Genomic DNA, 25,584 nt, shown 5'->3' on the forward strand with positions numbered 1-25,584 from the left:
GAATGGCAGCACTGAGCTGCTGGAGCTGCTGGTAGTGAATGGGAACACTGAGCTGCTGGAGCTTCTGGTAGTGAATGGGAACACTGAGCTGCTGGAGCTTCTGGTAGTGAATGGGAACACTGAGCTGCTGGAGCTTCTGGTAGTGAATGGGAACACTGAGCTTCTGGAGCTTCTGGTAGTGAATGGGAACACTGAGCTGCTGGAGCTACTAGAGCTGTGCTAATGAATGGGAGCACTGAGCTGCTGGAGCTGCTGGTAGTGAATGGGAACACTGAGCTGCTGGAGCTGCTGGTAATGAATGGCAGCACTGAGCTGCTGGAGCTTCTGGTAGTGAATGGCAGCACTGAGCTGCTGGAGCTTCTGGTAGTGAATGGCAGCACTGAGCTGCTGGAGCTGCTGGTAATGAATGGCAGCACTGAGCTGCTGGAGCTTCTGGTAGTGAATGGGAACACTGAGCTGCTGGAGCTACTAGAGCTGTGCTAATGAATGGGAGCACTGAGCTGCTGGAGCTGCTGGTAGTGAATGGGAACACTGAGCTGCTGGAGCTGCTGGTAATGAATGGCAGCACTGAGCTGCTGGAGCTTCTGGTAGTGAATGGCAGCACTGAGCTGCTGGAGCTTCTGGTAGTGAATGGCAGCACTGAGCTGCTGGAGCTGCTGGTAATGAATGGGAGCACTAAGCTGCTGGAGCTTCTGGTAGTGAATGGGAACACTGAGCTGCTGGAGCTACTAGAGCTGTGCTAATGAATGGGAGCACTGAGCTGCTGGAGCTGCTGGTGATAATGAATGGGAGCACTCAGCTGTTGGAGATGCTGAAGCTGCTGGAGCTGCTGGTAATGAATGGGAGCACTGAGCCTGAGCTGCTGGAGTTTCTAATATGAAGAACACCTCCTGCACCATCACTATGCTCAAGAACAGAGAGCCTGAGGGGAAAATAAGGAAGGAGCAACCTTCACATCCCTACCCCCATCCTTAGCCCTGGCACTTAGGTCTCTAACTCCAAAGACAGTGCTCCTTTAAAACTGCCATTGAAATGGCCAAGGCTATCTCAACAGCAATCAAAAGAAAATCTACAAAGAGTGAAACAAAATCTGAAGTTGTAGGTGGAGAGAGAGAGAGGGAGGGGAGGAGGGAGAGAGAGTAAGGGAGGGAGGAAGAGAGGGAGGAAGAGGAGAGGGAGGAAGAGGAGAGGGAGGAAGAGGAGAGGGAGGAAGAGGAGAGGGAGGAAGAGGAGAGGGAGGAAGAGGAGAGGGAGGAAGAGAGGGAGGAAGAGAGGGAGGAAGAGAGGGAGGAAGAGAGGGAGGAAGAGGAGAGGGAGGAAGAGAGGGAGGAAGAGAGGGAGGAGAGGGAGGAGAGGAGAGGGAGGAAGAGGAGAGGGAGGAAGAGGAGAGGGAGGAAGAGGAGAAGGAGGAAGAGGAGAGGGAGGAAGAGAGGGAGGAAGAGGAGAGGGAGACGACTGCACACAAAATACAAGGGAAACAGTGAAGAGAAAAGTCTCTGCATGGTTAAAAAAAGAAAGACCTCCAAAGCAGTTTATAGAGTTAAATACCTAAATAAAGCCCACAAAGTTAAACAGCTTTCCTGTTCCATCACTCTTCTGTGCCAAATGTCTGGACTATCGTAGGAAGGCAGGGATACTTAAATAACTGGTTTATATCATCCACAGTTAAGACAAGTTTTTGAAAGCTCAGTGTTCTCAAAAGACTGTGAACTTGTATGCAACACATTCAACACCAGCCTTACCGAGAGTCAAAATCAAGACTGGAGGACTCCATTCTTGCCCTGGTGTGCTGGAACACTCCTATAACCACAGCATTTTAAATTATGTATTTTTCCTTCCTTTTGTTATGTGCTTTGTTATATTGATTGACATTTTAAGGCTGAGTCATCCTGGAGTTCTAGTAATGAATTCCATCATGACAATGCATGGCCTTTGATATTGTGGGATCCACTGTGATTGTATTTTGTTGGAAATGTTTACAACAATATTATAAAAGACAGTAGTTTATTGTTTTCTTGGAGTATTTTTGGCTAGCTTTGATTTCAGGATGCTGCTAGCTTCTAAAATGAGCTGGGAAGTGTAGATGAATTTCTAAACAGTCTTATTAAATAAGAAACACAGAGCCAAATACAGGGGTGAAAGCTGTAGAGATTGGAGAAATAGTGAGAGCCACCAGCTAACCTTAGCTTGCCATGCCACCCTGTAACTTCCCAAGAGAGAGAGCTACTTCCTGTCTATCTAGGCATTTATTACCTTGCTGTTCTGCCCTCTCATTGGCTCTTAACCCAGCTACCTCACTTCCTTGTCACTGCCTGTCTGTACAGACCTCCAGGTCTCTATGGTTGGTACTGGAATTAAAGGTGTGCGTCATGACACTTGGCTGTTCCCTAGTGTCTCCTTGAACACACAGAGACTCTGCCTGCCATGTGATCTGATTATGGGCATGTGCTACCACTGCCTGACTTGTGTATATGGCTGGCTATGTCCTCTGATCTCCAGGCAAACTTTATTTATTACCATACAAATAAAATATCACCACAGGGAAGTTTCTCTTAATTTTTTTGGAAAAGAGAACAATTAGTGTTGGCCATTTTTAAAAACTTGATGGCAGGGCTGGAAAATGTCTCAGCAGTTAAAAGCACTGGCTACTCTTCCAGAGCATCCAGATTTTGTTCTCAGCGCCCACCTGGTGGTTCACAACCATGTGTAACTCCGGCTCCAGGAAAGTTGATGCCTTCTTCTGGCTTCCAAGGGTACCAGGTGCACAGACATGCATGCAGGCACAACAGTCATCCACAAAAAATATAAAATAAAAATAAATTTAAAAACAAAGTTTTGATGGAGTTCACTGGCAAAGTATCAGGTCTTTCCTGTGTCAGAATTGTGATTACTGATTCAATCTCAACCATAGTTGTAGGTTTCTTTTTTAAATTCCTTAGTTCTTCCTGGGTGAGTCTTGGTACTGTGGCATATCTGGGATTTTCTTCCATCGATTCTAGTTATCAAGTTGCTGATATGTAACTGACCAGTATGCTAACTTTCATTACTTGTGTGTCTGTGGAACAGGTGGCCATGTTTCCAATTCCATTTTTTTTATTTCAGTAACTTGAATCTTTTCTAGAAGAGGTTCTTCTATAGGTCCAGTACATTTTGATTGCTGTGACTGTGGTTGTCCTTGCTTTCTTTCAGTTAGTATTTGCAGGGAAGGTTTCTTAAAGCTTTTGCTTTTAATCTACTGTGTTTTTGTGTACACAGTGAACCTCTTGTAGACAGCATATGGTTGGGCCATGTTTTCTTCTCCATTCAGAAAATCTCTATTTGGTCATTTACATTCAAAGTAATCATCGATGACATTGGACTTAATTCTGTACATTTGCTACTCATTTCTCACATTCCTTATAGCATTTGGTCCCTTGTTTTCTGTATTGCTATCTTATTTAATTGAATTTTTACAGCAAAAGGTTTAAATTTCTCATTTCTCTTGCATATGTCATTTATCTGTTTTTGTTTATTACAATTGGAATTGCATTTCATGGTCCAAACTTATTCCATTCTAATTTGAATTTATCCCAATTTATCTTTAATAATATGCAAATATTATTCTTTAATGCCTGTGTCCCTATGCCTTCAGTGCTGAATATCATCAAATTACATTTCTATATCTTGTAATTCCAAGAAAATTAACAATTTTTTAATCTTAAAAGTTTTAAGCTCTTAAATTATTACAAAAACTGCATAGTTTATAAACCAAAATTGCTATTATGTTAGTGTCTAGAGTAATCTTTAAACATTTAAATCATGCAAGAAAATGGTAGAGCTTCACAGCACTGTTATAACTTGTTTAGTAACTGTAGGTCACACACACATTTTCTGAGGTCTGATGTCTTTGTGGTCTTGAGTTACAGTTAACAACCTTCCACTTGGACCTGCAGCATGAGACTAACAAATTCTCTTAGCTTTTGTTTCTCTAGGAATGTCTTGTCTTCTCTATCACTTTTTAAAATTGCCCTTTATTTACTTATCTACTTGGAGTGTGTGTGACAACATGCACACATGTGCTTGCACAAGCTTCATAGAGCACATGCAGACCAGAGGTCAACTTGCAGGGGTGTCTTAGTTAGAGTCTTTAGTACTGTGAAGAGACACCATGGCCACAGCAACTCTTGTAAGGAAAACACTTAATTGGGGTGGCTCATTTACAGTTTCAAGGTTCAGTTCATTATGATCATAACAGGGAACATGGCAGCATGCAGGCAGATGTGGTGCTAGAGGAGCTGAGAGTCTTACATCTTACAGGCAACAGGAAGTCGACTGCCTGTCACACTGAGTGAAGCTTGAGAAAAAGACCTGAAAGCCCACCCCCACAGTGACATATTTCCTCCAACAAAGCCACACCTCCTAATAGTGTCACTCCCTTTGGGGGCCATTTTCTTTCAAACCGCCACCAGGGGTCAGGTCTTTCCTTCTACCTTGTGGGTCACAGGGATTGAACTCAAGTCATCTGGTTTGGTGGAAGGCACCTTTATCTGAGTTGAATTAGCATTATTGAAGGGTAATTTTGCTGGATGTAAGATTCTTGGTCAATAGTTCCTCTTCTTCTAGAAGGTTGAAGTTATCAGACCACTGCTTTTTGGATTGTAAAGCTTCTGATGAGAAATTTTCTCACAATCGTATTGAGTATCCTTTGTAGGTAATCTGCTACTTCTCCCCACCTGCTTTGAAATTGCTCTTTATCATTCTTTTCTGAAAGTTTGGTTGTAATGCCTCCCTCTGGGCCTCTGAGTTCCTCACACCTGTAGTTAACTCAGCTTCTTGGATCTTTATATTCATGTCTTTCTTCAAGTGTGGGAAGTTTTCAGTTATTATTTCTTCAGACACCCTCCCTTCCCCATTCTCTCTTCCCCTGGGACTTTCAGATGAGTATGTCACTCAGTTGCTCATGTCCCACAGACCCCTTAGATTCTGAACACTTTTCTTTAGTCTGGCTTATATTCCCCAAACTTGACAGTTTCCACTGCCCTAACCTGAAGTTTGCAGATTCTTTTTTCTTCCTCCTTGTGTCTGGTTTTGAAACCCTCTGGTAAGATTTTCATTTCATTTATAATAATTTTCAGCTTCAGCATTTATTTTACTTTTCTTTTACATTTTCTATTTCTTTTTCACAGATTTCTGTTGATCCATTTTCCCTTTGAAAGGGCCATACTTTCTTGTTTCTTTATATACTTTGAGACTTTATTTTTCCTGTAAAAAGAAAGAAAGAAGGAAGAAAGGAAGGAAGGAAGAAAAAAAGAAAAGGAAGAGAGACTCAGCATTTGAACTGAATAATGTGGCTCTGGAAACCCGATTGTCCCCTCTCCAGGGTTTTCTGCCTGTATGTTTGTGGTCAGAGCACAGATTCCTATCATTTGGTGACTCAATCTCTTTGTCCACCCTGGCTCCAGCAAGCTGCTCAGGGAATACATTCAGAGTTGCCTGCCACAAGCCTGGTTATGAGAGACAGATGAGGACTCATGTGCCAAGACCTTGAATTTACCAAAAATTTATCATCCAAACCTTCTCCTGGAAAACTGAAGCCTCCAAGACCCAGAGTACCAAAATAGTTGCACCAGGTGGATTCTGCAAGGTTGATGCCCAGGTGGGAAGACAGATTTCTGGTGCTTTTGTCATTGTCCCAGTATCCTCCATGGGTTATGTTTTAGGGGATAATTTCATTCAACCAAATCTAACCCCTCCCCCCAAAAAATAGAAAATTGTTGAAAATAAAAATAGCTCATGTAGTTTATAATAAACTGACTTGGGATGCATTTATAAAAATAGCAAATGTTTAATTTTTATTTATTATTATTGGGTGTCCGATATATGTGTTTGTAGACGTGCATATGTGTGAGCATGTATGCACATGTCACAGTGTGTGTGTGTAACTGGAGGTCGGAGGACAGCTGTTCTCTCCCTCCACTGTGGAGTCTGGATGGAGACCACACTCAAGCCATCAGGCTTATGTGGCAAGTACTTTTACCAAGGAACCACCTTGATGGCATGGGTAAACATTTTAACATGATTTGAAAATAAAATGAGGGGAAAAGCAACTGTTTCATGCGCTCTGGGTGAATCACCCCTTTTGCCCCTCTGGCGTCGTAGTTCGGCCATTGTCCTCGCTGCTTCTCTTCCTTGGCATTTCCTTCTCACATCAGCTGTGAAAGGGGCTGACTTAAAGTCAGGCCCAAGGGAAGCAGGCAGGAGTTGTACTTAGATTCAGGAAAGGCCTCCAAGGATATCTGCACTTTTTAGTATGTGAGAAGACGTCCCACAACACAAATATAAACAAACAGCTCACTGTCTTAAGTGGGAAATGCCAGTTGATACATGACTGAATTTTGTTATTTTGGGGGGTAGAAGTGTTTGTGACATGAGCGTCCAGAGGATGCAGAGTGATATTCCAGAGTGTTACGCTATAAAATTTGCACTAGCTACCCCAATCTTCCATTGGTTTTGTCTGAGCGATAGAAGATACTTTGGAAAATGCTGCTTTTATGATCTTTGGGAGGCCAGGGAAAGGAGGGCTTAGAGATCAGACACAGGAAACCCATATTTGTTAGGTCTAATTGTGAGTGTGTTCTTTAGGGCAGTACTAAGGAAGAAAACATGAAAGAAGATGTTTCTAAGCCACTGCAGGAAGTAGGCGAAGGAAAGACTTGGAGTCCTTAATATTTATAGAATGTGTTTGTTACTCCCAGAATATCCTGGGCTGAGATGACCAACTCCCAACACTAAAACCATCCTCCACAAGGGACAAAGTTGACACTAGATTCCACCAGGACCAGCACTTTGCCCTCTTTGATATGCATTAGGAGATGGAAAAGCAGGTAACAGAGTGGGAGGAGAGTACCTCTCATGACACATCTGACCAAAGACTTGTATTTAGAATAGACGTTTGTAGACTCTTGACTGTGGGTGGCACTCCACTTACTTTCCAGCCTGCTGCCTTCTTACAGCATAATCAATAAAATATTTTCCAAAAAAGAAAAAAAGGAGAAGGAGGAAGAAGATAAGGAGGATGGGAAGAGGAGAGGAGTGGGGGGGTACTCAAAACTCATCCCTGAGAAAACAGGCCATTTTTAAAAATGGCCAAACTATTTGAAGTGACACTTTGTCAGATGAAAAGATGTGATACATCATTAGTCACTAGGAAAATTTAAAATAAAACCACAGTGGGATGCCAACATAAACATATTAGAATGGATACGGCAAAGTTTAAAGGCAGACTGGCAAGCAAGGAGTAGCATGACCTTAGGAGGCTGGTCAGACAGGAAACGGCACTGCCACTCGGGCGAACAACCGACAAGTATTTTATAGAGTTAAACTCAGACTCCTCAGTAGTTCAGCTCCTCAACGTTTGCCTGAGAGAAATGAAGCATCATGGTCGCAGAAAGTCTCTATGTAGCAATCTATAACAGTTTATGCGTTAGTCTCTATCAGTCAGAAACAGCTCCAGTGTCCCTTCTAGAGGTGAGGATGTGGAGGGTGATTTTTCTGCTACCCTTTATGTGGACCAACTAAGTGACTGCAAGAACAGTACATGCTCTCCCACTCAACAGTGAGGACGAGAAAAACAACAACAAATGAAATTCAAAACTGAGTCTATACTACCACAGTGTCTTAGCTCATGAGGAGGCTGCTGGCCCCCTGCGCGGGCTAGTGAGCACATCAACAGGAGTCCCTGCCTCTGGCTGGGCTTGCTGCCCCCTGGGGGCTCCTGTCAGTTCATAAAGGCTGACAGCAGTGGCTTTCTAGAAACCTGCACTCAAGCAGCAAAAGGCTGCCCTAGGAACTTCCATCAGCTGTCACTTGTATTGGTCCAGCCCATGGAATTGGGCTAGTCCCACAAGACCTGTGTCGTGCTTTCCCACCAGCCCGGCCGTTTCTTCTGCGTCCCCTTACATATTATATTCAGAAAACACCCTAGATGAGAGGTGGGAGCCACCTGTTGATCTTGTAAATGTCTGGACCAGATGTCACAAGATTTCTTAAGAAGGAAGGGCTTTCTTTCTTGGCACTTAGAAACGGACAGCAGTGTTTTTAACCTCTGTGAGTTTACAGACCACACTGGGAGTATGCATGTTCACGTGCATTTCTTTATACAACCTCTAGGGGGTGTGCATTCACTGAGACCAGTCCATGAGCACAAAGGGAAACATCTTGATTGTAGGTTTGATATCTATGTTATCTAGGGATCATTTAAGCTATTCTGACATCATTTGGAACAGAAAGGGAGCTAGCAGGCCATGTGTATGAAAAGGAAGGGGAAAACCGTTGCCCACTAGGGGGCAATACTTGCCTTCTTAGGCTATACCAAATGCCAGTGTGGCTCTTAGCTGTGTTCATCCATGCTGAGTACCCTCCGCCTTTCCTTTTTGCCCTCAGCACCACTTTTGGGCTTTATGCACTGGAGTTTCCTGGCCCCTCCCATCCCTGCTCTTCTCCATCCTTGGCTGTGAAGTCCTTGGCTGTGAAGCTTGTGTTGGGAGTGAGAAAACCAGACAGACTCAGAAAATGGCCATCAGCCCTGACCACCCAGTGTGTGAGCAAGCCCTCCAGCTTCTCTGGGCAACTGAGGACAAACATGTGGGTGCAAACAACCAAACAGCCCCTACCCCTGAGTACAAGTGAGAAGCAGTGAAAGTCACAAGTGGAGTGCATGGTCTGGAGTCTGCGCTGCAGTTCTTAGACGTTCTATGGTCATTTCACACTTAAAGCAGGTGAGTCGGGTGTCAAGGATGGGGGGAAAGGGTGCAGCTACCTCTTCTCTCTGGACCTGTTGGCACATGGCTCAGTCTCTATTGTCCCTTCATACCCTTCCACACACTCACAAAGAAGTGATCACCTTTGATTTTAACAAAACCCTGTTATTGCTACCTCACAGACAGTTGCACATTACTCAAACTTTATTCTAGAATATAAGAAATCCTTTAGTGGGATATACATTGCTAGAAAATAAAAGGTTTCAAAGTCAAAATCACTGCAATGCAGCAACATAATTATAAGCTTTCAGTTCCTGCTCCAGATCCCCCTCCAGTCAACCTAAGTGCTGCCTGTCTGACAACACCAAGATCAGCAAACCTCAAACTTTGCTGCAGGTCTGATCGCCTGGGCTGGTGAAAGGCTGAGTTTCCAGGGCTGGTGAGATCGCCCGGGAGGCAAAAGCACTTGCTGTGCAAGCCTGACCATGGGACTTCAGTCCCTAGACCTCACACTAGAGAGAGAGCCCTGACTCTGGAAAGTTTTCCTCTGGCTTGCACGCACAAGTGGCATAATTCATGCACTCACACACACAACAGTAATTAATTTAAAAATCTACAGTCTCTTGAGTTTCCAGCTCCTACCCCAGGTCACTTCAGTTGCCATCTCTAGCGTGGAAATTTAGCAGAGGCTCCCAAGGCAGCCATATTTGCAAAGCAGCTAATCAGAGGAGAGGCGGAAGGTGCTTACCCCTCAAGCCTAAAGCTGTCACTGATGTTTGCTTTGCTGGAGCCTGGGATGACAGCACTGAACCATCAAAGTGCTAATACATAAGAGTCTCTCACAGACAACAACAACCATGTAAATACTATAGGCTAGAGGTGGTCAGGAGGCTAGCAGTGTGGTCCAGCTCATAATAAGGATGAGAGAAGGGTGTGGAGTGAGCCACAAATAGGAGTCAGAACACCTAAGAATCATAGTGCATGAAGTGGAGTGGGAAGAGACACTAAGGTCAAGAGCAGGCTCAAAGACAACCTGGCTTCCAGAAGAACATGGAAGACTATCATGAGGATTCAGTATCAAATGAAAATACTGAGTCCCTTGTCTGGAAATTATGGAGAGATACAAGACGGTGGCAAGAGGCCCAGCAGGGGTCCCATGCTGTGGCACTGGGTGCACACTGCAAAGCTGGCACTGTGGGAAGGCGATCTTGGTTACTAACAGGACAAGAAGGAGACTTTCACAGAGGTGGTTCCTAGAACGGCCAGGGATGGAAGGTGTTACAGCTTCAACCTGAGATGTCCTGACAGGCTGATGTTTGGATGCCCAGTCCCAAGTTATGGTGCCTTCTTGAAGGCTATGGAGCCTTCAGTAGGTAAGACTTGATGGGCACACAGACGTCCCTAGAGGCAGGCCTTCAAAAGCTCTGCACACTCCTGGTTGCAGCCCTTTGTGTCATTTACCTTCCTCAACACACTGATAACAAACAAACTGAAATTCCTCAAGATGATGAACCAGAGTAAACTTGTCTTACCTTAAGCTGGTTCTGTTTGTCACACCAATGAGAAAAGTCACTAATATAGAAGACCACCATTAATGGCCTTCCTATGTAAAAATCCATAGAAATGCTGGCTAAAGTGGTGTAGATTTTTCTACTCATAAGTGAATGGCCTGAATGGCATGATGTATCACTGAGACTGTGGGTTTTGACTAGCTATTGAGGTACTTGGAGTGTCTATGACTCTGGGGAAGTAGTCGTTGGTAGTGTGGGAAACCTGATCTGGGTAGAGAAGAGGAGAATTATGTGCAATTTTTTTTCCTAATACAGCATGTAGCAGTGTAGGAGTCAGAGTTTAGTGCAAGAAGAAGGAACTGACTTATGAAGACTTGGATGATCATAAAATGTTTTGAGGAACTGAAGGGGCAAGTTCATTTTACCCAGAACACCTCCACAAGGCACAGCACTTGATTCTTACATTGTCAGCCTGTCTGAAACCACCTCTGGGGAAACTGGCTCAACATTGAGATGACTGCCACTGCTCTGGTGGTCTGGACACAATGCTGGATCAGAGGCTTGGCTGCTGGGAGATCTTGCTTGGCTCGGCAGCAGTATCCATAACAGCCATGGTGGAACCACAGGAAGACACCTTTCCTTGGCTGATCTTATCTAGCTAGTTTAATCAGTACAAGTAATCTGGTTCCAGAGTCCTAGCTGCAAGAGAGTCCCTGAGTAGTTTCCCAACCTCTCCACAGGAAATTGGAATGAAGTCCTAATGAAATATCTAGAGTAGCAACCATGCTATCATCCGTAATAGGCAGGCAATGAAGTTATTTTCTTGATATGCAGTTGATAAGCTCCATTTAGCTACTGGTCTTTTCAAGCTGAAATTTGCAGGTGGCATCTTCAAAAATAGAAAAACCACACAGAGGCTCCACCTTCTGCCTACATCACTGCCTTCCTTTTCCCTTCTCCTTCCCCTCTTGGTCTGCTTTTTCACCCCTCTGTATACTAAGTTTCTCTCCCTGCTCTGCTCACTCCTTCCCTCCTCTCCATCTTCCTCTCCCTGGCTCACTCTTCCTCTTCCTCTTGTACTAACTCTAACTACTACAAAACTGTTCTGCAGCATCAGTATTTGTACTTCCTGAGAGTCACTTTCCTCATCCTTAGTAATGAGTGTGAATTGATTTGTCTCCATGAGAAAAACTAAGCTACATTGTTCATCTTACCCCTAGCCCTCTGTTTAAAATTGCTCTTAAGTTCCCGAGTTGGCTGCCTCCTAGATAGTAAAAAATAAAACCAATGCCCAGTTAGAGATGAGCAGGGGAGGGAAGCTGGGTAAAAATACCTGACCCCCCCCCCCAGTCTCAAGTGGGGGAATTCTTTGCTCACACTCTGCTCTGATGATGGAGCAAGAAGTATTCCTTGTGATCTTAGCCAACCATAGAGACTAGAACTGAGAGTATCTACATGTTCAGTCACCCTACACCCACCCACCCAGTGTCCTAATTATCTTCCAAAACCAAAAGTCTGTATCTTTCTCCAAGGATGCCAGAATGAGCTCCAGATGAAGCACCTGCTCTGCCACTAATAAGAACAGCAATCAGAGATGATAAAAATAAATATGCTTTGGTCTCAATTTATGGTCCCTATGACAAAGGAAAGTCAGAAAAAGCCTAGCTATCCCACAGCATTTTCAGGGTAGCTACCATGTGAAGGAGTATTCCTGGGGAATCTGAAAGTAAATGGAATAGATAAAGCCTTCACTTTAGGGAACTTACAGTGCAGTTGTGCAAACAAATGAGATAATTTCAGCCTCAAAGTCACACTGTCAGGAAGACACTGAGATAGTAGGATGCAGAGGTGCTGGAGCACAGCAGACACTGTGCTCAAACAAAGGCTCTTTGAAAGGATGTGTTTTCATTAAAACTGAATGAGTAGCGGAGAGGCCATGGTCAAATCTCAGAAAGGGCATTTCAAGGAGAACAGAGGCCCAGCCTTGAGAATAACCCAAGCAGAGCAATTCTAGAACTGGAAGTTTGTGTGTGCCTGAGCACAGGCAACAGTACCAGAGTCTTCAATGCTGGTTGGTAGGGGCAGGCCTAGCCTACAGATGGAGACCCTGATTTTTTATTTAATTCTAAGTACATTGGTGGTTTGAAGAAACAAATGGCACGATTTGGTTCTTTTTAAGAGCTGCTGAGTTGGGCCTGGTGTGTGGCATGGAACAAGAGTGGGAGGAGGGAGACTGATGAGCAAACTGCCATGGCAGAAGAGGTGAGAAAGCTGGGGTTTCCAGTGTCAGGGACAATGGAAAAGGTCAGACTAGAGATACAGATTGGTGAGTGCAGCGCTTCGTCTGATGGGTTCAGTGGGAGGTGGGAGGGAAAAAAATAAATGAAGCTAACTCCAGGTGCTGGCTACAGTGTCTGGGTGGTTAACAGAGCTGACTAAACTTTAGTCACTAAAGCCAAGTCAAGTGGATGGCGAGATGTGATATTTTATTTGTGCTTTAATAAATAAAGTTTGCCTGGAGATCAGAGGAAATAGCAAGCTATTTTAAGTAAACAAAGAAGTCAGGCAATGGTAGCACATGCCCTTAATCCTATCATTTGGAAGGCAGGATCTCTGTGTGTTCAAGGCCACACTAGGGAACAGAGCCAAGCGTGATAATACATGCCTTTGGTCCCAGTACCAACCATAGAGTTCCGGAGGCCTGTACAGACAGGAAGTGGCAGAGCTGGCCAGGAAGAGGAAGTGATGTAGCTAGACAGAGAGCAAATCAGAGGGCAGAACAGCAAGGCATAAAAGCCTGGGTAGACAGGAAGTCACTCTCTTTGGAAGCTGCAGAGTTGGTGAGGTAAGGCTGGCTGGTGGCTTTCCCTATTTCCCTGATCTAAGGCTTTCACCCCTATATTTGGCTCCATGTTCTTTATTTAATAAAACCACTTAGAAATTCATCTACAGGAAGAAAATTCAGAATCCTGTGGTAGCCAAGCTAGGGGAGAGAAGCCGCCGAGGCATCCAAGCAGACAACTGCGCTGTGCAGAATCCACACGAGAGATCACAGCTAACAATAGAATGGCAGCTGGAGGTTAAAGCCTGAGGAAGCAGAGAAGGGCTGAGACCACCTAGCTAGTGGGGCTGGATGAGCAGCAGCCTGATCACAGGCTTCATAGACACGCAGCCTGTGGGGTCACGTGTGTGGTCCTGCCCTGATGAAGTTCCTGCACTTGGCTTGATGCTCAGCTGCCAGCATCTTGTAACTATTAATGACACAGAATGAACGACACAGCCAGTGCTGCCTGAAACACCTGAGTGTTGTGAGGTGCGGCAGAGAAAGGCATACTGCTGAAGGGTCTCAGAAAGAGTGGCCACTGAGATCAAAGGAAAGTGCAAGGTGTGAGATTAAGCGCACATTTCAAGGTGAAGACATCTGATGGCCCCAGTGGAATGAGACGAGAACAGAGGTATGATGGCTAGGCAAGATGTGGACCGGTAGTGATGGCGAGAGAACCTTCTGGTGGGGTGCCATGGGCCAGTGTTTAATCAGGCTACTTGAGAAGTGAACATTTCCATGGCTGATAGTCAAGAGCCTGTGGAAACAAGAATGCAAATGGAGGTTCCTATGTTAAAGCCCATGTCCCTCCTCTTCTGACCCCAGCTCCATTTCTCACAGTGAGGATTACACACATGCATGGACTCTGGTCCAGAAGTCCAAACTGTCTGTGCTCCTCCACAATCCAACAGACACAGAACACTGCAAGACTCATGAAAACATTCCTTTGTTCTGGGGCATCTGGTGAACTCACAGTCTCACTGGGCCCTGAGGTGAGCAGGACGCAGAGTCCAGATGAGCCTGCTCCCTCAGCTTCCTGCCTCACCCTGAGGAGACTATGGAGGCCCACTAACATGCAGGTCTCCAGATGGGAACCCCTGTTGTTCATGTCTGAAGGTAAAAGTGGGGACCAGATGGAATCTCTTTGTAATAGAAAGAGGGGCAATTCTCATTTAGCTGTCATATTCTTCGTTTTGAAATATAAAAGTCTGAGCAAGAGTATGAGGAATTCTTAGGACTTTGAGAAGGAAAAAGCATGATAAATACCAGAAGGTTTGCTTTGGCTCTCAGTTCCAGAGTTTGAACTACCATGGCAGACAACACACAGCAGGGCGGCTCACCCATGGTGGCCAGGGAGCAGACAGAGAACGTAACTACCACAGACCCTCTCTCTTTCCCCTCCTTTTAAAATTCCTTCTGGGCTCTTAGAGCAAACTAGGTAATCCCCTTAGTTGATTCTCTTGGGAAACTCCCTCATCTTTTCTCAGGGAACCTTATTCCAATCAGGTTGACAATGACGATTAACTACCTTCGGCAGCAAGAGTTTGGGGCAAAAGGAAAGTAACTTTGGTGGATAGATTCTATGGTTTGAATGACAAATGTCCCTTCCAAATTCCTGTTGAAACTCAATCCCCAAAGCAGCAATGCCTTAGCAAGCTATTGAGCAGGGAGGGCTCTGCCCTCAAAGACAGATTGAAGGCCTTTAATGGCATGGCCATGAGCTATGCCCTGAGGTCACCATGTTGAAGGCTTCTTCTCTAGCCGGTAGTGCTATTGAGTAGTTCTTGGTCTTAAGGATGCTGTCCTTACAGTGGATTAATCCACTGACTCTGGAAAGCTGGGGGTTGGGGGGAGCTGGATCTAGGTGGAGGATGCAGGATGTACCTCTGGAGGGCACATCTTGTCACAAGTCTCTGCCTCATCCCCATCCTGCTTCCTGCCTACCATGAGATGACCATCTTTGCTCAGCTAAAAGCTGTCTTCCATGATGTTTGACCTTACTTTATGCCAAAAGAGATAAGACTAAATAACAGTGAATGGAGATGTTCAGAACAGGGGGTGAAACAAGTATTTTTTTTTTTCCTTTTAAGTACCTTCTTGGACATTTTGACTCTTTGGCAAACAGCTGACTGACCCAGGGCCCCTACAAAATGTTTTGAGGAAGTGGGTTTGCCCTCTTCTGCTCTTCTGCCCTCTGAAGTCACAGTGTGTGACCTCTCTTTACCCACCTCCCATCATGCCATGGTGCTGCTATCTATATGCAATAGGTTTTCACTGACACCAACCATGTTAAACCGTGGCATTAGACTTCCTGGCCTCCAGCACTGTGAGATGCAAATCTCAACTCTTTATCATTACTAGTCACAGATATTTCACAACCATAGCATAGAGAATTCAGTCAGGGTCTCAGTGGCTCTGTGAGTGCCCAGCTAGGGTGATGGGCATAAGCCTGACATAGAACCAGGCAGCCCAATGGTTAGGTTTTCTCCAGGATATTCAGAGTGGCAGGGGGTGAAGTCATAGAATGGGCAGAAGAGGTAAACTGAGTACACAGGATGTGGGGGTCACTGAGGCGAGGTCAGAGATGGCACAGTGTACAGTGAGTGGCCTGTCCTTGTTAGGGGAGGCTTTGCCTATTGATCTACGAAAGAGCAGAGTGACTCCCCTTCAGACACTGATGTATAGTGTCCAAAGTCAGGAGTGGCAGAGTGTTGAGCTTGTGATCTGCTGCATGTGTATGTGTCTTCAAGGACTCTATTCCCAAATCCTATCCTGACCCCATCTCTATGCTGGGAATGGCTTTCCAAATCAAGATCTTTTTCTTTTCATTCAAGAATATTTTAATCTGGAAGCCTACTTTTTACCCGAGAAGACAAATAGGCAGTTATGTTTTCCAGTCAATGCTGCTGGGCACTTCAGGTCATAGAAGGATGAAGCTTGAGGGAGCTTCATGCTGTTCAGAGGACTTGTTAAATCCAAGGCTTTGTCTGTGTTCGCCATCTGCTGGCTGTAAATGAGAATGCAGTCTGCGAGCGGAAGATTTCTTAGGTGCACATGGATTTCAATGATGGGCCTCAATTTAAGGGCCTTACAGAACAAACTCTGTGTTGGCTCTTTAAATGTTGTAGCGACAGTCACACTTCTATGCTATGTCTGATTCTTTTTGATGGGGTAGGCCTTCCCTCAGATAAAAGGTACTGTTGGAGTATTTTAAACAAAGTAAATGTTTTGAGAAGTTCCACGTTCTGATGAGGCCGACCCCGTCCTTTCCTGTACGCTGCCACCACTTTTACTTCCCACATTTGTGTTTTCTTTTTTAAACCCGCTGAGTTCAGTTAGTGCTGCCAGAGTGTGCACAGGGGTCAGGATGTCTACTGGCACATGGGGTCTTGAAGTAAACCGGCTCCTTCCCTCAGCAGCCAGCAGTTGTCAATAGCTCCTCAGGCAGGGGTGCAGCCTCATGGGTCCCTCCCTGATCCTGGCTGAGCTGTGGCCCACCCCATCTTGTGTATGCAGTCTTGCCATGGCAAGTTCCTGTATGCAGCACCCCTGTCGTGACCAGAAACCACACTGTCATCTCAGCCATCTTCTGAAACCATCAGAGTCTTCATCGTTTTCTCTCCAAGAGTCCTGAGCCAAGTGTCCAGCACATAATAGACAGCCGACAATACGTATCAACCAGAACAAAGGAAAATGATCCAACTCAAGCAAGTTCCTGGGGAATGACCCCCTGGGCAATCTGATTAGACTTCCCAGGAGGAGGAGGAGGAGGAGGAGGAGGAGGAGGAGGAGGAGGAGGAGGAGGAGGAGGGCGGCAGCAGGGATGGAGGACAGAGCTGGAAGAAAACCCAAAACTAGGATGACAACCGGATCGGGCTGTAGGAAGCATAAGGGTGGGGATTTTGAGTGATTCTGGAAAGAGCCTGCAACACAGTGACAGATGTGGCTCCCAGCGTGTGAGCAGAAGGAAAGATTTCTTAAACGCCTAGAGTAGCAGTTTCAAACAGGCTGGGCAAAGAATCTTGGAAGGACTTCCGGATCCTAGAAAGAAGAATGATTCCTGCCTTCAAAAGGTTTTCCCCCAGCTCCGTTTTTACCCCCAAATGCTATGGCCTTCTGGAAGGATCACCTCGCACCGCCCGAGTCCAAGGGAAACTGGAATAGCTGATAAAGGGAGAACTTGGAATGCTCGGAGCGAGTTCAGTGCCCCCCTCAAAAAAAAAGATGAAATGTGGGTGAGTTCCAGGAGGTGCACAGGGCAACCAGGCTGAGACAGACTGGAGGGGACATGGTAACTTACAGTTAGTAACGTAATGAAGTGCAGAAATGCCTGGCTGCCAGAGGCCAGAATCCAGCGGCTAGGCACCTGGGCTCATGGAGAAACAAGATCTGGCTGGGCAAGCTTGGGAGTGGCTGAGGAGTGCAGGGTCTCATCAAAGCCAGTGGACACAACTTCTGCAGACTGTGACGGGCTTGAGGTTAAGGAAGACTTTCTTTAGCAAGGTGTGTGTGGGGGGGGTATGCTTTCCACACAGGAGACATCCAGAGAGAGGCAAGAACACTCTTGGAAGAGCACCTGTCCTAGGAGTGAACAGACCAGTGTGAGTGACTGAATGAGCAGGTGGATGAACGAAATCACTGGCCTGAAGGTACCGAAGATGTCACTGCCTCGTGGAATTCTAAAGATGGAAGGAGTGTGCATGGAGCCGTCCGTGTTTTCACTCAAAACAGGAAGAAATGGCCCTCATCACTAACCTGCTCTTTGAGCACATCTTAGATAGACCACAATGTTCAGTTGCTACTGAAAGATAGAAGCTCTGCCCACAGGATATACAATCAGGGATACTGACACATTGCATGCCCTTACATGCTGTCTTCAGAGAAAAGGGTTCATAAGATCTTCATGTTCACATAGAGAATCATTTTCAAAGAACACATAAATTCTCACTGAGGCCCAACAAGGTGAATATGCTAATCCATGGGTAGAGGTTGGCATGACTCAGCTTCCTGGAAGCCAAGATGAAAGCAGGTCCTGGTGGGTGCCTTATCAGAAGGAGAGAGTGCATAGGGTGATTTCTGAGCACTGGAAACCCGGAAAGCTTTCTCACGTGGGGTGACATATCGGAGCTACTGGAATTTACCAATCCTTACTTCCAAACCAAGAAGCCTTCAGCAGGCTTTGTAGTAAAAATAATGCCTGAGAATATAACATCAGAGCATGCTCAGTGGGCTTTCTTCTGAAAGAGCCCAAGCACAGCTCCTGGTCTGATCCAAGGTTAAAGATGAGGTTGTCTATAAACAAAGGTCGATGTTTATAATGTGTAGGACAGACTTCATTCCTCTCAGAATGCATAAGTGCTACAAAACTTATTTGCAGAATTTAAGCCATGTATCCTAGATCAGCCATCAACTGTCAGCATCGTCTAAGGCCATGCTCTTTCCACACCTCACGCCTTGCTGGCCTCCTCCTTGTCTAACAATCATCAGCAGACAGCCAAACCCTATGCCAATCCCATGCTCATGCCAATTCTTCCAGGCAATTGGGGTCACCCCCACTAGTAGGTCCACAGACTGAAGAACAAACTCTTTTGATAAAAGCAACCAGTTAGTTGGCAGGGCTGAGTTATACCACACAAGTCCAGAAGCAGCCACAAATATCACCCCAAAGGAGTCAACTTCTCTGTTGAAATTGTTCGTAAAGGACCATTATATCTTCTTTCCAGAGATTAGCCAACTTCCCGTGGACAGGGTGATGAAGCCCAGAGTGGAGAGAGAGTAAGTGAAGAAGTCAGCTGAAGTCTGCAGTGAGTGTGACATGCTTGGGAAGTGCAAGAGGAAGGAGTGGGTACTGGGGTTAGATCACAAGCCCTTCTAGGTTGGTTCCTTTCTTGAAGAGGAAGGACATGAAATATGCACAAGATATCACCCAGCAAAATTCACAGAGGACTGAAGGGAAGTGAGACTCACTGGAGAATGTAAACCCCTATGATTGGAGCTTCCTAAACAAGGTGCTGCAGCCCTGTGGAGGTTCATGCAATTGAAGTAGGAGCTATGGAAAATACACAGTAAAAGGTTTCTGATATGCAATGGCCAAAAAGTTAATTCAGACTCAAACAAATGATGAGTGTGAGGTGTTTGGGATGGCGTTCACCTATGTTATACCACAGAATTTTACTGTAGTCTTGGTTCTGAACATACAATATGCACACTTTGCACCGTGCCTGCCCTCATACAGCACCCACACACATTGTTGATGCATCTCAGACTCAAGATTATTACAGAATTATTACAGGATTTTACAACACAAACAAAAATGTCTGCTTCCGTAGTAGCAAAATGCTTCAATTAAAAAACATTTTCCTACTGCTGTTCCTCAGCATGTAAGTATCAAATTAGTATATTTTTGGACTGAATTGCGTTAGAATGTTTGGTTTTAAAAAATTTTTGAGTTGCTGACTTGAGTTAATTTAAAAAGAAATCATTTCATGAATTTTAGATTTTAATTGGGGCAGAACTTCTAGCAATTTTTGTAATGGCCCTATACATACTTTTGCCATCTCTCTTTTATTTTTATAAAGATTTAGTTTTTTTCTCATTTTGTGTGTATGGCTGTTCACCTACATGCATGCATGTGTACCATGTGTGGGTGGTGCCTGCAGAGGCAGAAAAGGCACCTGGGCTCCTGGAGCTAGAGTTACAGATGGTTGTGAATTGCTTGTGGATGCTGTGAACAGAACCTGGGCCCTCTACAAGAGCAGACAGTTTGGTTAACCAGTAAGCCACCTTTCCAGTCCCATCCATTTCATATTATATATTTATGCAAAGTAGTGTTCTCAGCATCGACAGTTATGAAATCAAAATATTAATCAGCTCTGAAAACCCTTGAAGCTCCTCTGTGTTCTGCAGTATCAACTATTCAGCCAAGACTGAATTCACTATACAAAAAGTGCACAAATACATCTTTCTGACTAGTGTGTAAATGTGCTCTCATTTTTAATAAGTGGTAAAATTATATGCATACCACACTTATTTAAAAATTTGTTTATGAATCATTAACAATAAATAGTGGTTTGTATACCAATTTAAAATACCTATGTACCTGGAGTTCCATAAAAATTCCCTGGGCCTAAAAAGTTCATAATTGGAGAAAGTTGAAGAAATAATGGTCAGTGTCTTATGGAAGGATATGTTGGACAGGAAAATGGTGGCAGCAGATTTCTGGCTCAATGATGTCCCATGTGACCCATGTAGTTATTCTCAGCACAGTCTTGTAATTGTTTCCTAGTCTGCCTCTACTTACCTATGGGCTCCTGAGAACTAGTCCAGCTGCCTAGATCTGGCTGCTAATCCTATGAGAGTCTTTTCTTTCAAAGAGCAAAGTGGTGATGAAGAAGGGAAAAAGGCAAATTCTCTTTTCTCTCTGTGACTTTCTTATCTCGGTTCTTCATGGGCTTCTGCAAAGCTTCGCTGCTGTCCTCTGTGATGGGACCCTTATAAATGGGCTGATTCTTACTGTGGTGTCCATGATTTCCAAGCTTCCCTCTGGGACCAGTTGGTCTCAGTTGTTATGGCCACAGCTGGGACCTTTTGTACCCTCCCATGTCATATCTCACATTACCTAGGTAGTCCCAGATGATGCTAGCTCATGCAAAATTTTCTCTTTCAATCCATGCTACGTGTGTGAAAGGACTGTTGTCACCAACTAATCCTTAAATCCTTCCAGCTGCAGCTGCGTGGAATCCCCATGGAGTTCTCCCATGGGACTCTGAAGATGCCTTGTAACAGCGACGTGTGTGACAGATATGCAGCAGCGCTCCTGTGAACTACTGAAGGCTATTATGCCCAGGCCAGGGCATCTCAACCCAGAACCATCTTAAGAGACTTGGATTCTAAGAACCACTGAGCTTGCCACTTAGCTCCTAACCTAGCAGGAAATGCAGACTGTCCAGTGTCTACAGACGGCACTCCATGTGCAAATGGGTAGAAAACAGGTGTTTCTTCCCTTTACCACTAAAGTTGGTCCTCTCCCAGCTGCCACTGCATGAGACCCAAAGGGGACATTCAGCCTTCATTCCACAAGTGACCACAAGGCTCTGTCCCCCATTTAACACTAAGGACTTAAAAGTTGACAATGGCCTAGGGACCAGGGACAATAATGTAACCTCTGCAGAAAGACAGGCATGAGTACCCCCTTGGTGACAGTGAAGGAAGGTATGTTTGTAGCCATCGCTCTGCTGCCCATGTGGTAATCTTCAGCCTTTGGGGGACGCAGAGCTGCACAGGGAGCACAGTGCCATCAGTCACAGAAAATAGACTACCGTGGTCCAGATCCAGGCTGGTCTGGATTAGTATCTATTAAACTTGAGGATTTAGTGGAAAGAAACCTCCAAAACCGAATTCACAAACATGCTTGTCTTAGGTCACCTCAGGCTGTGTGGTGTCAGTGTGCCTCACTGGAGAGCAGCGGCATTCCAGTGTCCAGGTGAACTCGAGCAGGCTGGCCTGGCAACTGGAGGATGATAGAAATCCCCTGGACCCCAGGACATCCATGAGCGGTGTGGAGAGACTTCTGTGGAGGAGCAAGGGCAGATCCTGGCTTAGTGGAGCCTCTTCAGCTAATGTGGAGCTTTGGAGCTAGCTGCTGAGCTGCTAAAGGATCATGAATCGTGTGAAGACCATGGTCAGTTTGTTTGGTCAAGCACTAGGGGAAGGTGTGCTAGCTTTGGGCATTTTTAATGACACAGTAATACTTGTTCATAATGCAGTACACTTAATTTAAATGTTTAGCCTTAGGACAATGATGCATTCATGTAGAATACATCTCACTGATAGTCTTTTCCCATCTCTAACCACTGTTAACAAACTTTGCATATTTTTGATGGTTTATTGTGTATTTGGATGTGTTGTTGCTGTTCATTTGACACAGAACCATGCATGTGTGGATTGCTGGGATAGGATCTTTGGCACCTCACACATGTGTTTTCCATCCTTTCTCTCCTGAAAGAGCAATAACCCTGAATTTTACATCATGCAATTCTGTTTTCCTTTATAGTATTGCTATAAGCCTATGTACTTTTTAAACTCAATATGAATGAATTTCATCCTCTTCAAAAATAAGTTGTTGCTGTTCAGTTTCACTTGTGCATAACTGCAATTATTTTCTCTTGTGTGGAGTTCCATCTTAGAAAGATGCTACCGAGCATTAAACCTTGTTGAACATGGGGATTTCCCCTGCACATTTCATCCTTCTCTAGGATGTGGTCTCAGGAGAGAAAGACAACATAGTAAGATTTGTGAATCATCAGCTCAGGTGAGCTATGTCAAGAGCTTCTCCATAACAGCTTGGTCCCTCCTGCACCATGTCATGGACAACATTTGGAATCATCAGATGCTCTTGGTTTATTTGAGCTAGTGGATGGGAATGAATGTGCCACAGTGCTTCTCATTTGCACACCCTGACTAATAATATATTTTAATGTGGTTGTTAGTCAAGTGTGACTATTTGTGTTGTCTGCCTGCTTTCCAATAATTCACAGATGTCTTTATCTATTCACTTCTGTGTGTCTATGTGTCCATCTGTGTATGGTACTTGTAACCCCAGCACTGGAGAGGCAGAGACAGGTACATCTCTGGGGCTCACTAACCTGTCAGCCGAGCCTGCTCAAACTCCAGGCTGGTGAGAGGAATGATGGTTGAGGCTGTTGTCTTACCTCCACATGCACATGCACACATGTGCACACCCATGGGCACACACACATACACACACACACACAGACAGAGAGAGAGAGAGAGAGAGAGAGAGAGAGAGAGAGAGAGAGAGAGAGAGAGAAATGAGCTAGTAAAAAGTGTGAATATTAGAAAAACAGGTGTGAACACAGTGACTCCCATGGTTCTAATGGCTGGACTAAAATGGTAGGTGATGCTACATCTAAAGAAGAAAGATGTGCTCTTGGTCCCACCTCAAGTCCAGGTCGCTGCCTTTATCTGCCGTTTTTAATTCCTGTTCCCCATGAAGACTGATTGGGTCAGGTGCCAGGTGGCCATGATCATGTTCTCCCGTCACGGTACCAGGAGCACCAGGCCATGGTGAGGACCTCCTGGCCGTTCTGTTCCTTACTCTGAGGGTACCCTCCATCCTCTGAGGAAGAGCATAGCTGCAGAAGCCTCCCCCGGTCTTGGAGGTGTTGGCTTTCCCTCCAGATCTGGCTCAGCATTCAAGATTAGAGGAACAGAGAGGAAAAGCAGTTCCTCCGTTGGGCTCCACAGTGGTTGGATCTTGTATTTTCCCATCAAGAGCCTTTCTTGGAGCTCTTAGGCTTTCTCCCATCCCCTTCAAGTCACATCTTAAAAAAATTCCTAAAAGTCGAACTATGTGATGTGGGCTCCAATCTCCATAACCTTATAACTGTAACCCTTTGGCACCACTGGTCTAGGGAAAATATTACAGCTATCTCTTCCCAGATGACACTTGGCAATTTTGGAGACATTTTTGGTTGCTACTGTGGGTAGTGGTAGAGGGGTATTATCATCCTAAAGAGGGTAGAGACCAAGGATGCTGCTATTACAATGTACAGGAAAGCCCCTGCAATAAGAATTACCCAGTCACAAATGTCAGCAGTGGCCAGACAGAGAAGCCTCGATCCTTCTCCACCTTACTACCCAGGATTGAAAACCACAGTCCCTGACTTCCCTGTGGGGACTCCCAATCACATAGCCCTTCTTCTGGAGGTAGCTTTTCTGACATTGATACACCGATTCCTACAGCTGTACTAGGCATGCACTAGGCATGTACTAGGCATGTGAGAAGGGACTGAAGATTTTGCAACTGAATTGAGCACCTTCTCCTCAGAGGGTCCTACTTCTGATCTGGATGCCAGTCCATGTGACAGTCCGAGACAGGGCAACATGCATATAGATGGCATGGAGACAGACAACAGCTCTTCTAAACATTATGGACTTATTGTATGGTACTAAGTAGTACTAAACAATACTGCCTTCTGGTACTCAGCTTTCACTCAGTTAACAGACACATTTGCCCAGCTGGTGCAGGCCCTAGGCTTCTGGTACTCAGCTTTCACTCAGTTAACAGACACATTTGCCCAGCTGGTGCAGGCCCTAGGCTTCTGGTACTCAGCTTTCACTCAGTTAACAGACACATTTGCCCAGCTGGTGCAGGCCCTAGGCTCTGTGCTACCTGCACAGTGACTCTGAGCCTATGCACTTAGCCTTGGAAGCTGAAAGCTCACCAGGACGATGCTCATTAAAATGCAAGATCCTGGGGTCCCCTCTTGAGGTCTCCTCTGGCTGCACAGTCATGGTAGACCCTGAGAGTCTGTGATTTTAGCCAGCAGTAAAGCGGTTCTAGAGTAAGCTATCCAGGAGTAAGAACCAGTGCTAGAAATCCCAACATTCTCTCGGCCTAACCCCAGGCTTGAGAAGTTAATGTGGTAATTTTCTGTATCTGAAAAAATCTCATGTTTATTCTCTCAAGTTTCCCATTTTCAGCTGAAACATGGATGGTAAGGGAGCAGGATGCCTTTATACAGGAGAGATGGGACATTTCCATAGGAACAAAGTCATGAACATTTTACCTTAACAGTGGATTTTAATAACTTAGGGTGCACATTAAGCACAGATGTTTGTATGGACAGGAGAAAGAGCTCTTGCCTGCTCCTCATCTCTGAACTGACCCAGTACAGTCAATCCCAGCTTTGTTTGGTAATGTGGTCACCAAGATAAATGGCTCCTTTGGTTACTTTCAGTTGAATTTCAAAGTCCCTTGTCTGACCTGCTTCCCATTTCTGAGTTTTCAGTGGATCAGTTGTTTTAACACACCAACTACCATGAACCATCTGGCCTAAACTTTCCTCTAAGCAAAGTCCTTCCAACCTGTTGCAAGACCTCAACACTAATGTCTAAAATCAAGAAGTAGTCTTACTATGTAGATTTTGTTTGTGTGTGTGTGTGTGTGTGTGTGTGTGTGTGTGTGTGTGTGTGTAACATAGTCAATCACTTTCAGCCCAATTACTTCATCTGACTGTAATCAATTTAAAAATAAAATTTAATAATAGAAGAAACATCAGGTATGCAAGCCATGTCGATAATCCCAGCACTGAAGAAAAGCAGAGGAGTCTCTGTGAATCTGAGTTTCTATAGCAAGTTTCAGGCCGACTAGAACTACATAGCAAGACCCTGTCTCAAGGAACAACCAAAGGAAAAGACAGCTATACAACAATAAAACAACAGATTCGAGCTAATGTAGCATCGTTGTCATTAGAGGAATACGGTATGAATTGAGGGCCAGAACATCTCAGAATGTCCTAAAGCGTGTCTTTTTCACCTCTCCTGAGCTCTCTCGCATTCTGTTCCTCTAGAACACTGTTCTCATACTTTAAAAGTCACTATGCTCTCACCTCATTTTCCATGTCTACTTTTTAAGTCTAGGTAGCCCCACATTGGCCCCTGGGCTCACAAACGTGACATTCACTTAAATTCACTCATGGATCAATCA

At 45.0% G+C, this 25,584-nt stretch overlaps 1 protein-coding gene across 2 annotated transcripts in view; it reads right to left on the reverse strand.

The window, feature by feature from the left end:
- Arhgap25 (Rho GTPase activating protein 25) overlaps positions 1–25,584 on the reverse strand; it is a 77,398-nt gene that overhangs the window by 51,126 nt on the left and 688 nt on the right. The window contains exon 1 of one of the 2 annotated variants that reach the window (XM_036181503.1): positions 2,687–2,700. The exons of the other annotated variant lie outside the window; for it this stretch is intronic. The gene's annotated coding sequence lies outside the window, so the exon portion shown is untranslated. Of the gene's footprint in view, positions 1–2,686; positions 2,701–25,584 lie in introns of those variants that run through there. 2 annotated transcript variants of the gene reach the window in all.

The sequence above is a fragment of the Onychomys torridus genome, chromosome 3, assembly GCF_903995425.1.
Source record: "Onychomys torridus chromosome 3, mOncTor1.1, whole genome shotgun sequence".
In the NCBI taxonomy this organism is placed as follows: Eukaryota; Metazoa; Chordata; class Mammalia; order Rodentia; family Cricetidae; genus Onychomys; species Onychomys torridus.